General features: G+C 37.2%; 1 protein-coding gene across 1 annotated transcript in view; it reads right to left on the bottom strand.

Annotated features, from left to right (window-relative positions):
* Nucleotides 1-13149, bottom strand: part of LOC140169131 (uncharacterized) — a 57383-nt gene that overhangs the window by 11380 nt on the left and 32854 nt on the right. The gene's annotated exons all lie outside the window — the stretch shown is intronic.

Raw genomic sequence — 13149 nt, 5'->3', positions numbered from 1 at the left:
CTCACATATTTGGGGTCAAAGGTCATTAAGGGGGTATTTCCGGTACCTAACCAAATACCTTCAAAATGCTTCTTTTCAGATAATATGGTACGGAGATGCGACTGACACATATTCATTGACATTAGCTGGTGTCTATGGGGTCCTCACAGATTTTGATTTCAAGGTCATACAGGGGGCAAAAATGGTTGATTACTGAAAATCACTTTAAAATTCAATATTTTCTGCATATTAAGTGATGTGATCATAAGAATAATACCAAAAGGGCTCTAGCATTATGTTCAGATACGATTGTAATCAGATTTGGCTTAAACATGGAGGAGGGGTCTGTTTTGGGGTCAAAAGGGGTAAAATTCTAAAGTTTGTCCAATTGATATGAAAATTAGTAGGCTATATGTGATCTTGATAGATTCAAAATATTGTGGAGGTCATTTCAAGGTCACCAGAGGTCAACCAAAGGTCAAAAAGAGTCAAATTGCAAAGTTTGTTCAATTTGAATGGAAATTAGTATATGTTTTGTGGATATGATGCAAAACGTAGTGAAGGTCATTTCAAGATCATCAGAGGTCATTTCAAGGTCACGGCTAGACTTCGCAGCCTTACAGGGATGCAATATATCTAGTTCTTTCTTTGAACAGCCGCCATCGGCGATGTGCATTCTTTTTTCCGCGTTCTTCTTCTTTCTTTGCACAGCATTCTTATTTCTTCTTCTTGCACAGCCGCCATCGGCGCTGTGGATTCTTTTCTCCGCGTTCTTCTTCTTCTGTCAACACTATGATCAGCCATGCTTCTCCTTCCACATATTACATTGCACGGTGACATCACTTGCATACATGCATCGCCTATTGCCAGTGTCTAAAAGTCCTTCACAGAATTGGGATCAAAGGTCATTAAGGGGTCACTTTCGGTCGAAAACCAAAAATGTTCAACATTTTTTATTAGCCAGAAAAACATAGCAGAGTAACGGTATGTTCCCACATGACTTGATATTACATAGTTAATATATAGTATTTTTTAATTTGCGGTCAAAGGTTATTAAAGATCCGCTTCCGGTTAGAAACCAAAAATTTAGTTTCTCACTAAAAATGCTTCTTCTTCCACATATTACATAGCACCGTGACGTCACTTGCACACGTGCATCATCTATGGCCAGTGTCTCACATGCATCATCTATATCCAGTGTCTAAAAGTTACTCACAAAGTGTCTAAAAGTTACTCACAAAATTCGGGTCAAAGGTGTCATTTCCGGTAAAAGTCTGAAAAATTTGTAAAAACTATTCAAAAAATCACTGTCTTTATAAATTACATATCAGAGAGTCGCCATTAGCACACATGCATCGTTACTAGCCAGGGTCGTAAGGATGCCTACAGTTTTGGGGTCAAAGGTCATTAAGGGGTTACTTCCGGTCAAAAACCAATATTATCAAAAATGTTTAAAAAATTTTATCTCAAAAGGTAAACAGACCAGAGTAAAGTAACCATCATATATGAATCAGTGTTACCTGATGTATGCATGGTATTTTTATTTTGGGGGTCAAAGGTCATTAAGGGGTCATTTCCTGTTTTTAGCTAAATAACTTTAAGAATTGTTATCTCAACAACTAAACATAGTAGAATTTTTTAATTAAAACTGGAACAATGCATTTTGTCGTTGTACATAAGGTTTTTTTTTCATTGAGGTCAAAGGTCATTAAAGGGCCAAAAGGTCAATCAAAAAATTTAAGAAAAAATCAAAATCCATGTATAAGTTCCGATTAAGCTGAAATTCACCAGGAATATATTAGTCCTGGCCCTGTCCTACAGACCCGTATACATTTTTCAAAGAGGAAAGTTTGAAAGTTGATTCGAGTAGGGTATGCATAGGTCTTCCAAATTCTACCAGGTGGAAAATTCCAAACCCGGGCAAACTCTGTATATGGCCATTTTTCAAGATGGCCGCCAAAATGTGTCCTGGACCTCAGACACCTATGAAACCATCTTTAATCAACCAGACAGCCTTGATTTAGTGGGGATAAACACCTCAATCACCCCCTAGGTCGAGTAGTTTCAGAGTTATTGTCATTTTACCTGGTTCATAAGTACATTTTGGCGGCCATTTTGAAAAATGGCCATATACAGAGTTTGCCCGGGTTTGGAATTTTCCACCTAGTAGAATTTGGATCTATGCATACCCTACTCGAATTAACTTTCAAACTTTCCTCTTTGAAAAATACATACGGGTCTGTAGGACAGGGCCAGGACTATATCTTATGACATCCTAAGCACTATGTAATATTTTTGCGGAGTCAAAGGTAATTAAGGGATCACTTCCGGTTATCAACAAAACTGCCTGGTGGCTGTGCTCGCGGTCGCAGGTGACCGCAACCGATCGTACCGAGAGCTGTGTTTTGTTTCTTACGAGATCGTCTACCTTTCTTCTGTCAACCTTTACATTTGCTCTAGCACTGACATGCTTGTACCGATTTTGACCTAACTTGGTCACAACCATCATTGACTATGCCCCTACATGTCACATGAAAATTGTGGGGTCAAAGGTCACGCAGGGGTCATAGGGGTCAAAAAAGTGATTTCAGCTCAAAATGCATATTCTCCCACAAATTACGTAGGACAGTGACGCAACTTGCACACATGCATTGTTATTACCCAGTGTATATGGGGTGTACACATATTTGGGGTCAAAGGTCATTAAGGGGTCACTTCCGGTATAAATCGAAATATCTTCAAAAATTTTTATTAGCTAAGAAAAACATAGGAGAGTGATGGTATGTTCACACATGAATTGTGCTTACCCAGTGTATATGTGGTATTTTTTATTTGGGGTCAAAGGTTATTAAGGGGTCACTTCCTGTATAAAACAAAATATCTTCAACAAATGTTATCAGCCAAGAATAACAAGTGGTATTTTTTTAGGCGGGGTCAAAGGTCATTAAGGGGTCACTTTCGATGTCTGACCGAATACCTTCAAAATGCTTCTTTTCTCAAATTACACGGCGCAGGGATATCTGCCTGGTGCATATATATTGGCTATATCCAGTGTCTCTGTGGGGTAAAAATAATTGGGATCAAAGGTCATTTAGAGGTCATTTTAATTAAAAGACTTATATCCTTCAAATTCGACATGTATGCACGGCATAGCAGCCGACAAGCCTACACGTGGTAGCGCGCAATGGTCGAGGGCTTTTATTACACAGCCGAGAGCTGTGTTTTGTTTCTTACGAGATCGTCTACCTTTCTTCTGTCAACGTTTACATTTGCTCTAGCACTGACATGCTTGTACCGATTTTGACCTAACTTGGTCACAACCATCATTGACCATGCCCCTACATGTCACACGAAAATTGTTGGGTCAAAGGTCATGCAGGGGTCATAGGGGTCAAAAAGTGATTTCAGCTCAAAATGCATCTTCTCCCACAAATTACGTAGGACAGTGACGCCACTTGCACACATGCATTGTTATTACACAGTGTCTATGGGTGTACACATATTTGGGGTCAAAGGTTATTAAGGGGTCACTTCAAAATATCTTCAAACATTTTTATCATCCAAGAATAACATAGCACACTGACGGTATATTCACACATGAATTGATGTCACCTAGTGTACACGTGTTTTTTTTCGGCGGGGTCAAAGGTCATTAAGGGGTCACTTTTGATGTCTGACCGAATACCTTCAAAATACTTCTTCAAAGGTTCTTTCGATAGTATTGATCAATTACCTAATAAATGTTTATGTTGCATTAAGTAAATAATTAACTCAGATCCGTATAAATTTAAACAATTTAGCTCATTGTCTTCTTTTAAATAGAACTATTTCACGGGTTACACATCATGCTCGGAAGGTTACGGTGATTAACTCCTTTCCCGGGACCCCTTTATCGCCGCCTCTTCACTGGGCTCTTCACCGCTAAAACATATAAACATAGTAGAGTAGCGGTATGTTCACACATGACTTGTTATTACATAGTTAATATGTAGTATTTTTTTAATTTGCGGTAAACGGTCATTAAGGATCCACTTCCGGTTAGAAACCAAAAATTTAGTTTTTCACTCAAATACTTCTTCTTCCACATTATTACATAGCGCCGTGACGTCACTTGCACACATGCATCATCTATGGCCAGTGTCTAAAAGTTCTTTACAGAATGGGGATCAACGGTTATTAAGGGGTCACTTCTGGTCAAAAACCAAAAATGTTCAACATTTTTTATTAGCTAGAAAAAACATAGTATGTTCACACATGACTTGCTATTACATAGTAAATATATGATATTTTTTATTTGAGGTCAAATGTCATTAAGGGGCCACTTCCGGTATAAAACTAAATGCCTACAAACATTTTTATTAGCTAAGGAAAACACAGGACAGTAACGGTATGTTCACACAAGAATTGTGGTTACCCAGTTTATGTAATATTTTTGCGGGGTCAAAGGTAATTAAGGGATCACTTCCGGTTTTCAACAAAATAGCCTAGTGGCTGTGATCGCGGTCGCAGGTGACCGCAACCGATCGTACATCTATTTAGTCCAGCCGAACTACGGCTGGACTCTTGTATTTCAGCGGTTTCTTTCTTCTTCTTCTTCTTCTTCTTCTTCTTCTTCTTCTTCTTCTTCTTCTTCTTCTTCTTCTTCTTCTTCTTCTTCTTCTTCTTCTTCTTCTTCTTCTTCTTCTTCTTCTTCTTCTTCTTCTTCTTCTTCTTCTTCTTCTTCTTCTTCTTCTTCTTCTTCTTCTTCTTCTTCTTCTTAAAAATTTGATTTTTACCAACAATGCTTCTTCTCCAACAGATTACATGGGACAGTATTGAGATTTGGACATTGACCTTGGCTATAGCCGGGGCCTATGGGGTCCTCATACATTTGGGGTTGAAGATCATTAAGGGGGTATTTCCGGCACATAACCAACTACCTTCAAAATGCTTCTTTTCCTACAGATTATATGGTACAGAGATGCGACTGACACATATGCATTGACATTAGCTGGTGTCTATGGGGTTCTCACAGATTTTGAGTTCAAGGTCAGACTGAAAAAAAAAAGGGTTGATTACTGAAAATCACCTTAAAATTCAATATTTGCTGCATATTTTAAAGTGCTTTGATCATCAGAATAATGCCAGAGTGATTATAGCATTGGGTACTTATAGGGTTATAATCAGATTTGGCTTGAACATGGGGAGGGGTCTGTTTTGGGGTCAAAAGGGGTAAAATTCAAAAATGTGTCCAATTCGAATGAAAATTAGTATATGATATGATTTAATATATGATGGAGGTCATTTCAAGGTCACCAGAGGTCAACGAAAGGTCAAAAGGGAAAAATTCCAAAATTCGACCAATTTAAATTCAAATTAGAATATATAATATTGATATGATTTAAAACAAAACGGACATTAGAGGTCAACAAAAAGGTCAAAATATTGTATTAACTAGTTTGTTATTAAACGTAATGCATACATCTTTCACGAAAATGCAATTGTGTTCCAAATCTTTTCAAGGTCATCAGAGGTCACTTCAAGGTCACGACTGGACTTCTTAGCCTAGGATGCAATATATCTATCTTTCTTTCTTCTGTCAACCTTGACATAATTGGCTCTAGCTCCTTCATTATTTGACCGATTATAACCAAACTCAGGCAAAAGATTCACTACCCCAGCCTCTATATTTGACATGACCCATTTTGGGTCAAACGTTACGCATGATTAATTTCATTTTTACCCAAAATGTATCTTCTTCTACAGATTACATGATAGAGTAATGAAACTTGATCATCGGCATTGGCTATAGTTGGTATCTATGGGGTAAACACCGATTTGGGGTCAAAAGTGATTTCGGCACATAACCAAATACCTTCAAACTGCTTCTTTTCCTACAGATTACATGGTACAGAGATACGACCGACACATATGCTCCACTGACTGAGTTTTGGGGTATTTTTCACTGGTTTGCTATCATTTACTTATCAAGGCGGTCACCCGTTATTATAAGGACTGTGTTAATAATTTAAAGATTTACATGTAGAGAATAAACCATATTTGATTGACAGAAAGTACTAAATTTGTACCTATTACGGTTTCGTGTCACCCCTCTTGCAAATGCGAACAAGTCAGGGCGGCCCGGTGAAGCAAAATGTGCATTGGATTAACACGGGATTTTGGATAAGATGTAGATTTCCTTTCTCGTACAAATGTATGTTCCCCCGTTATTAAAGCTTAAACCGGGTTAAAAATTCAGATATTTTGAAAAGAATAAGTAGTTGAAACATAGAGCAAGTACAAAAATCATAGCTTTTATACTTTTTGATATATGACGCTAACTAGTTCATCTCCTATATCTACAACACAGCGCTACCAGTACGGGTCAATTGCCTATTGTGAGTGCCCCTGTGTTGTGTGCATACATGTAGTTAACAATAACTGCATGATGATACGCTGATGTCTATAGGGTAAACACAGGTTTGGATTTCAAGGTCATGCAGGGGTCAAATAGGGTTGATTATTTGAAATTTACCTTAATCTTCACTATTTGCTGCGTTATTAAATGCTGTGAATAATGCCAAAATGACCATAGCATTGGGTGCATACAGGGTTATAATCAGATTTGGCTTCGACATGGGGAGGGGTCTGTTTTGGGGTCAAAAGGGGTGAAATTTAAAGTTTCTTCAATTCGAATAAAAACTAGTATGTGATCACGATATGATTCAAAATATGATGAAGGTCATTTCAAGGTCGTCAGTGGTCAACCAAAGGGTAAAATTCCAAAATTTGTCCAATTTAAATTGAAATTAGAATAATTATGTAATATTGATATGATTGAAAACAAAATGGAGGTAATTTCAAGGTCGCCAGAGGTCAGCAAAGGTCAAATTATTTTATTAGCTAGATTGTTATTAAACTTAATGGCTACATTTTTCACGGAAAGGCAATTGTGTTCCAAATATTTTAAAGGACATCAGAGGTCACTTCAAGGTCACGGCTGGACTTCGTAGCCTTATAAGGCTGCAATATATCTAATTCTTTCTTTCTTCTGTCAACATTTGACATTGGTTCTAGCTCCTTCATTATTTGACCGATTATAGCCATTATTATGCAGATATTTTAAATTCCTCCTACAAGGAGGGAATTGTGTCCGCCCAATGGAAATAATTGTGCCAGTTCCAAAGACCAGCCCTCCTAATGTTGAAAAACTCAGGTCTGTGTCTCTCACTTCAATTTTCTCCAAAATTGTTGAGGGTTTTATCCACCAGGGCGCGGAAAAAATCACAAGATTGGCACAGTGGTTCTCAAAAGCGTTCAATCACACCTTGTTAATTGAGAAAATGATCGAAGTTGTTGTGAGAAGAACCACTGTGCCAGGGAATTGTGATTTTTTTGCACAACAGGCAGTAATTCAATGATTCTTTATCTGAGTATGTTACGGTCAAAGGGTGGTGTGTCATCAAGTCACAAATCTGGGTCCTATTGGATTCCAAATTGTTATTCATGTTGCTGCCACAGATACCAAATCACAATACTCGAACTATGTTGATGACATGACATTTGATGAGAACCGCCATCGTAATGTAAAAGGCTGTCTTCAAGATGATTTGCATGATTTTACTGAGTGGGCCAAAAAACAATAGCATTAAATTAAATCCAAATCCAAATGCCAGGCTCTTCTTGCTAATTTTGGTAGATCAGAGCCACTACACACAGATTCGAGAATTGGTAATGAGCCTTTTTCTTATGTTGACAAAGCGAAAGTGTCTCTGATTTCAAAATTACCTTAAATGGGACGCCCAGGTTAATGATACTATCGGCCCTGATTTGGTAAAACGATCTAACTTGAAATTTGGACACTTTGAGATAAATCCATATCATGGGTAATGTGAGGGCGCTCCTTCATTTGGTGACATCATAAAATCACCACCATGCCACCAAATAATGAGATTTGTATATTTTCTAAGACATTAGATCTGTTTAATAATGTATTTTATTCAAAAAGAAAAACGTCAAGTGTTCAAACTTTAAAGCTCTTTTTCTCGAAACAGCGATTTTAAATTCAAGTTAGATCATTTTACCAAATCAGGGCCGCTATGCTAACCAAAGCTAACAGGCGTCTTTTTTATGCTTCGCCATTTACAACAATTTGGCTTCTATCAAGATGAGCTCACCATTGTTCTCAAAAGTTACCTTAGACCAGTTCTCGAATATGCTGCTGTGGTATGGCACTCAAGTATTACCTCAAAACAATCTGCTGATATTGAAAGAATCCAAAAACAGGCTTGTAGGACAATTCTTGGTTGGAACTATACTTCTTATGATGATGCAATTACTTCGTGCAATCTCATTTTTTTAACTAACAGAAGAGAATTACTCTGTCATTCATTTGCCGAAGGGCTATCAATCAATGCTCGTACTATTCATCCCATCCCCCACTAGGTTTGAAGCGCATGGTAGTAATCCTCGCAATTCAAGTGCAATATATCAACAATTCCAGTCAAAACATCCAGGTTTGCTAATAGTCCAGTGCCATATTTTATAAATTTGTTGAATCAGTAGTTACCCATTTTGCCATTTTTTAGTGTTTTTAAACCCCGGTTTTAAACATTTTTGATGTATTACATGTATGCAGGTGTCATTATTATTTATATAATTTATATATGATATCTTTATTTGTATGTGTGAGTGGGAGCATGAGGGTGTACCTGTTTTTGAAGTATGTTTGGGTTCAGTGATATGTGTGGTATGGCTTTGGTGTGAATGTAGGTAGTGCATGTGAGTATGCAGGTGTGGGTGGCTGTTTTCTATGGTATGTGGGTGTTGTTTGTGTTCAGGGGTGATGGGACCAAAGAGCTTTTAAATAGAAATAGAGTCGCAATAAATTATATAATCTTTTGTTCGTTTGATGCCGATTAGAAGTTGTGACAGGCTATTCATAAAAGTGGTACCATTGTTTCGAATAAAGGGTTCCGCCATTAAATTGGTCACTGATCCGGCATCATATTAACGCTCTACACAACAGGCGAGTATCAATAAGTGACCACACTACAGTCATGTGTAAGGGCAGTCATGTGTAAAGTGGTACCATTGTACTCAATGTATCCCAAATGTGTGCTTGTGTGGGTCTGAAGACTATAAGGAGGCTTTAGCTGTCGATGCAATCATCTTTACCACCCACCTGACGATAGGTGTTTCATTTAAATAAATTGAATGCTCTTGGTGATCGATTACACATTAGAATGTATGAAGGCTGCCATTTCCAGTCCATATATCTATATTACACTATAATGGTAATCGCTATACGTATACATGTAAGTATAAGTATAGGCCTATAAAGGTTGTTTTTAAGAAATTTCCATTTAATGTTATTTTAAGAAGGAGATTGGTATAGAAATACTGGCGTACCCAAAGAGGGGAGGGGATTGGGGAGGGACAGATTCACCTCTGTGAGAAGTCTTGGGAGGGGGGAGAGGGGAGGAGGGGATATGGAGAATGAGAGATGGCTGGAGGAAGGGATAATAAAGGCAAGTAGATAAATAGAAATATAAGGAAAATGATGGGAATGAGAGAGGGAGGGTGAGAGGGGACAATGAGAGCGAGGGAGTGATAAAATGTAGGCCTAGGAAAAAATAAGTACAGAGAAGGGAAAAGAAAGGAATGATGAATACATTTAATTATTAGGCATATATAATAACTAAACAAATAACAGCACTGGGCAGCCATTCGACGATGTCAATGCCTTTATTCGTTACGTAATTAAAACGCCCAGTCAGATGTATTTCACACCTACCAAACACAACTCACCCAATTTCGCAAACTGGACGTTGAATGTACACTCTCATGAATATTGATTGGCAACATTTTCCAATATGTCAGCGCTTTAATCGGAAACAATAGAACAATAGACCCTGCAGAGCGTTGGATGGGACCATGTGTGCTGGGCATGCTGTTGTATGTGCATCTGCACGTATGGCAGTGTGTGCACTCGTGCTCCCTTCACATGTATGCCCTTTTTTTACAACCCACATCCAACTCACACATCTGCATGCTGATGTTAATGTTGCAATTATTATTCGAATTTAAATTTGTTGTTTATATATTTTGTATTTGTAAATTTGTAATATTTTGATGTCTTGTAATGTCTTTTGGCCTTAGGGCCACGATGCTTTTTTAATTAATGACATGAAAATGAATGAAATGAATGAAATATTATTTTTTCAGAATCGTAGTCCCTATACTTTGTACAGATTTTAAAAATCCAACATAACCATCATTTGGATCCAATATTATTCACAAATGGATCCAACTATTAATTTACAACTTGGACTGTTTTCAGTAATTTGTTTCCCAATTGGGTGCTACACACAATGTAAAATTTGGTATTCCCATAGCAGTACTAACAAAACCTACCCAATTGGGCCCATACTTACCATGAAGTTCTGCCAACACTGGCAGTGGCACCAACCAAACTGAAAACTGAGTCATTGAGTTAGCTGTAAATGAACTGCACTGGGACAAAAATTCCACAAAAAGTGCACAAACTCAGTCAAAAATCATCATTTGTATTGGAAATTGAAGTAGAAAAAAGATGACAGCCAGTGTTTACAGCTACTTTTTAAGATTGTTCATGTTTTTAGAGTAGAATGCATGAGAAGGGAGTCAAGGCCAAGGGAAGTAAGCTTACAAAACTCAAAAGTAAGCTTATTTTAAAAAAAAAAAAAAAACATGCTTATGTGCTTGCAATTTGCATTGTGTGAAGCTAGAAAAGTAGGTTTATTCTATTTATTTATAGAGATGATTAGACAACATATATCACAAAGCTTAGCTTCAGTCTCAACGCTTAGCCTAGGCCTTAATCAGCCCAACGACAATGTCTCTTTTAGTCTTAGTACTAGAATGTTCTAGTTAAATTAATAGTAGTACTAGAACTGCTAGCCTACACCGCTGTCAGGTCTATGACTATATGGGGAGCAATTCATTCCTGAGATGTGGTCGCAGACTTTTTAAAAAATGATTTTATTTTTACTTTGCTCATGGTTAGACATTTAGTCAACATGTATAAATTTGGTAAAAATTTAACCACTTCACCTATGGTTACCATAGCAACAGCCAAAATAATTTCCCCCATTTTCCCCATTTATACCCTTTTCACAACTGGAAAAATGCTTAAATAATAGGTCATATTTCTGTGAAAAATAGGAATTAAAATATCCTTCTCCCATACAGTGAAACAGCTATCCTTGTCCTTTTTAACAATGATGTAACATAACAATTATTTATTTCGATATGCGAGATACCATTTTGTAAAATAAGGGTGTTTTTGATTAATTTAATTATGCAAAAAGTTATCATTTTAAAAATGAGGTAACCTCCACAGTGGTGTTTTTTTTAAAATAATTTTTGCAGGGTAGGTAGATATTGGTCTATCTATCTTTAGAAAAAAAAAAAAAAAGTTTTGGTAATTGTTGTACTGGAAAGCAGTGTTGCCAGTAACTTTGACCTTTTTAGTATTGTTGACATTATTATGTAGTGTAGCAAAATAGGGATTTTGATGATTTACTTTCACTGAAAATCCTAATTATGGTTGGTAATGTGTTCTAATGAAATTGGTATCAATCCAGTGAGACATGATATGATAGCATTTTAATGATAGTGTTGCCAGAAATAGGTCTCTCAACGAGGCTGTTGCTCATTTTATTATTACATTTTTTACAGCTATGTTGAAAAATGGCTAAATTAAATAAGTTAGGTACCAAACATAAAAGGAGAAATTTATGAGGTAAAAGCCCGTATCCTGAGAACTTTTCGGCGAGGGCACTTTTTTCAAAATCCATTGAAAAGCAACTATGCTGTTAAAATAGTCTTATAATAGATATAATTGGCTCGATTTGAGATATTTATGAAAGTAATGTTTAACTAAGTCAGTGTATTAATAGGAAGGTGCCAGGTGATCACAATTGGGGAAGCTTTTCAAAATGGCCGCCAAAATCCAATGAAAAGCATATAGACGGTTACAATAGTCACTTATGAGGTACATGTATAATTTACCAGATTTTGGTTTAGTATTGATGACAGTAATGTGAAGCTAAGTTAATATATTAAAAGGAAAGTAACAGGAGGTAAAGGTTACGGGCGCTGTTCAAAATAGCCACCAAAATTCATTGAAAAGACCATTAAACTTAAAATAGTCGACTTAAAAGGTATAATTGATCAGACTACCTGGAGGTCACAGATGGGGGTGCTTTTCAAAATAGCCGCCACATCCAAAGAAAAGCTTATATAGTAAACCGTTAAACTTAATGTCACTGTTGGAGGCATAATTAATCAGGCTTTGGATTAATATTGATCAAAATACATTATAACTAAAGTCAAGGTATTAACAGGAAGGTAATTGAGGACGCTTTTCAAAATAGCCACCAAAAAGAATCCTCAGGTAAAGGTACTGAAAAGTTTTACTTGAAAGAATGTAATAGTTGTCTTTGATAAAAGAACGTATAATTAACTCAACAAAAGTTTGGAAAGTTTTTCAAGCATCTAGCCTAAATCTCAGATTATTTGTGACATGTTCATATCATGTTGCATATCAATGGATAGCTACTTTAGTCCCCTTTACGATGACACAACATTTGAAGCAGTCACCCTTTTGCGTCTGAGTACACGTCTTGCGAATGTAGTGAGGTCTCAAACAGAATGTGCCAAATTGACCGTTATTCTGTGCAACAAGCTGCAATCCCATTACTTCACAATCTTGGACCTAATGCAATCCTCCAAGATGACAGATCTCGTCCCACAGAGCCAGGGTATAGTCAAAGACTACCTACAAAATATGGGAGTAGAGAGAATGGAATTACCTGACATCGTTCAACCCATACCTTGACCCGATTGAACATACACTTGTGGGACCAGCATGGTCGTGCTGTGCGTGTCAGAGTAGCCAATGCAACCTGGTTGAAGAATGGAATGCCATCCCACAGTAATGTGTGATCAGGCTGGTGAGCAGCATGGGGAGAAGGTGCCTGGCTGTTGTGTGGCTGTGTATGGATTTTCCACCCGATATTGAGGTTAGTGACTTGTGTTGTTTGAACACAGAATAATGGTCAATCTGGCACATTTGAGACCCCACTACTTTCACAAGACGCGTACTCAGCCGTAAAAAAGGTGATTGTTTCGAATGTGGTGTCATTG

The sequence above is a fragment of the Amphiura filiformis genome, chromosome 14 (assembly GCF_039555335.1).
Source record: "Amphiura filiformis chromosome 14, Afil_fr2py, whole genome shotgun sequence".
In the NCBI taxonomy this organism is placed as follows: Eukaryota; Metazoa; Echinodermata; class Ophiuroidea; order Amphilepidida; family Amphiuridae; genus Amphiura; species Amphiura filiformis.
The sequence above is the reverse complement of the archived record's forward strand: the minus strand, read 5'-3'. Positions and strand labels throughout refer to the sequence as shown.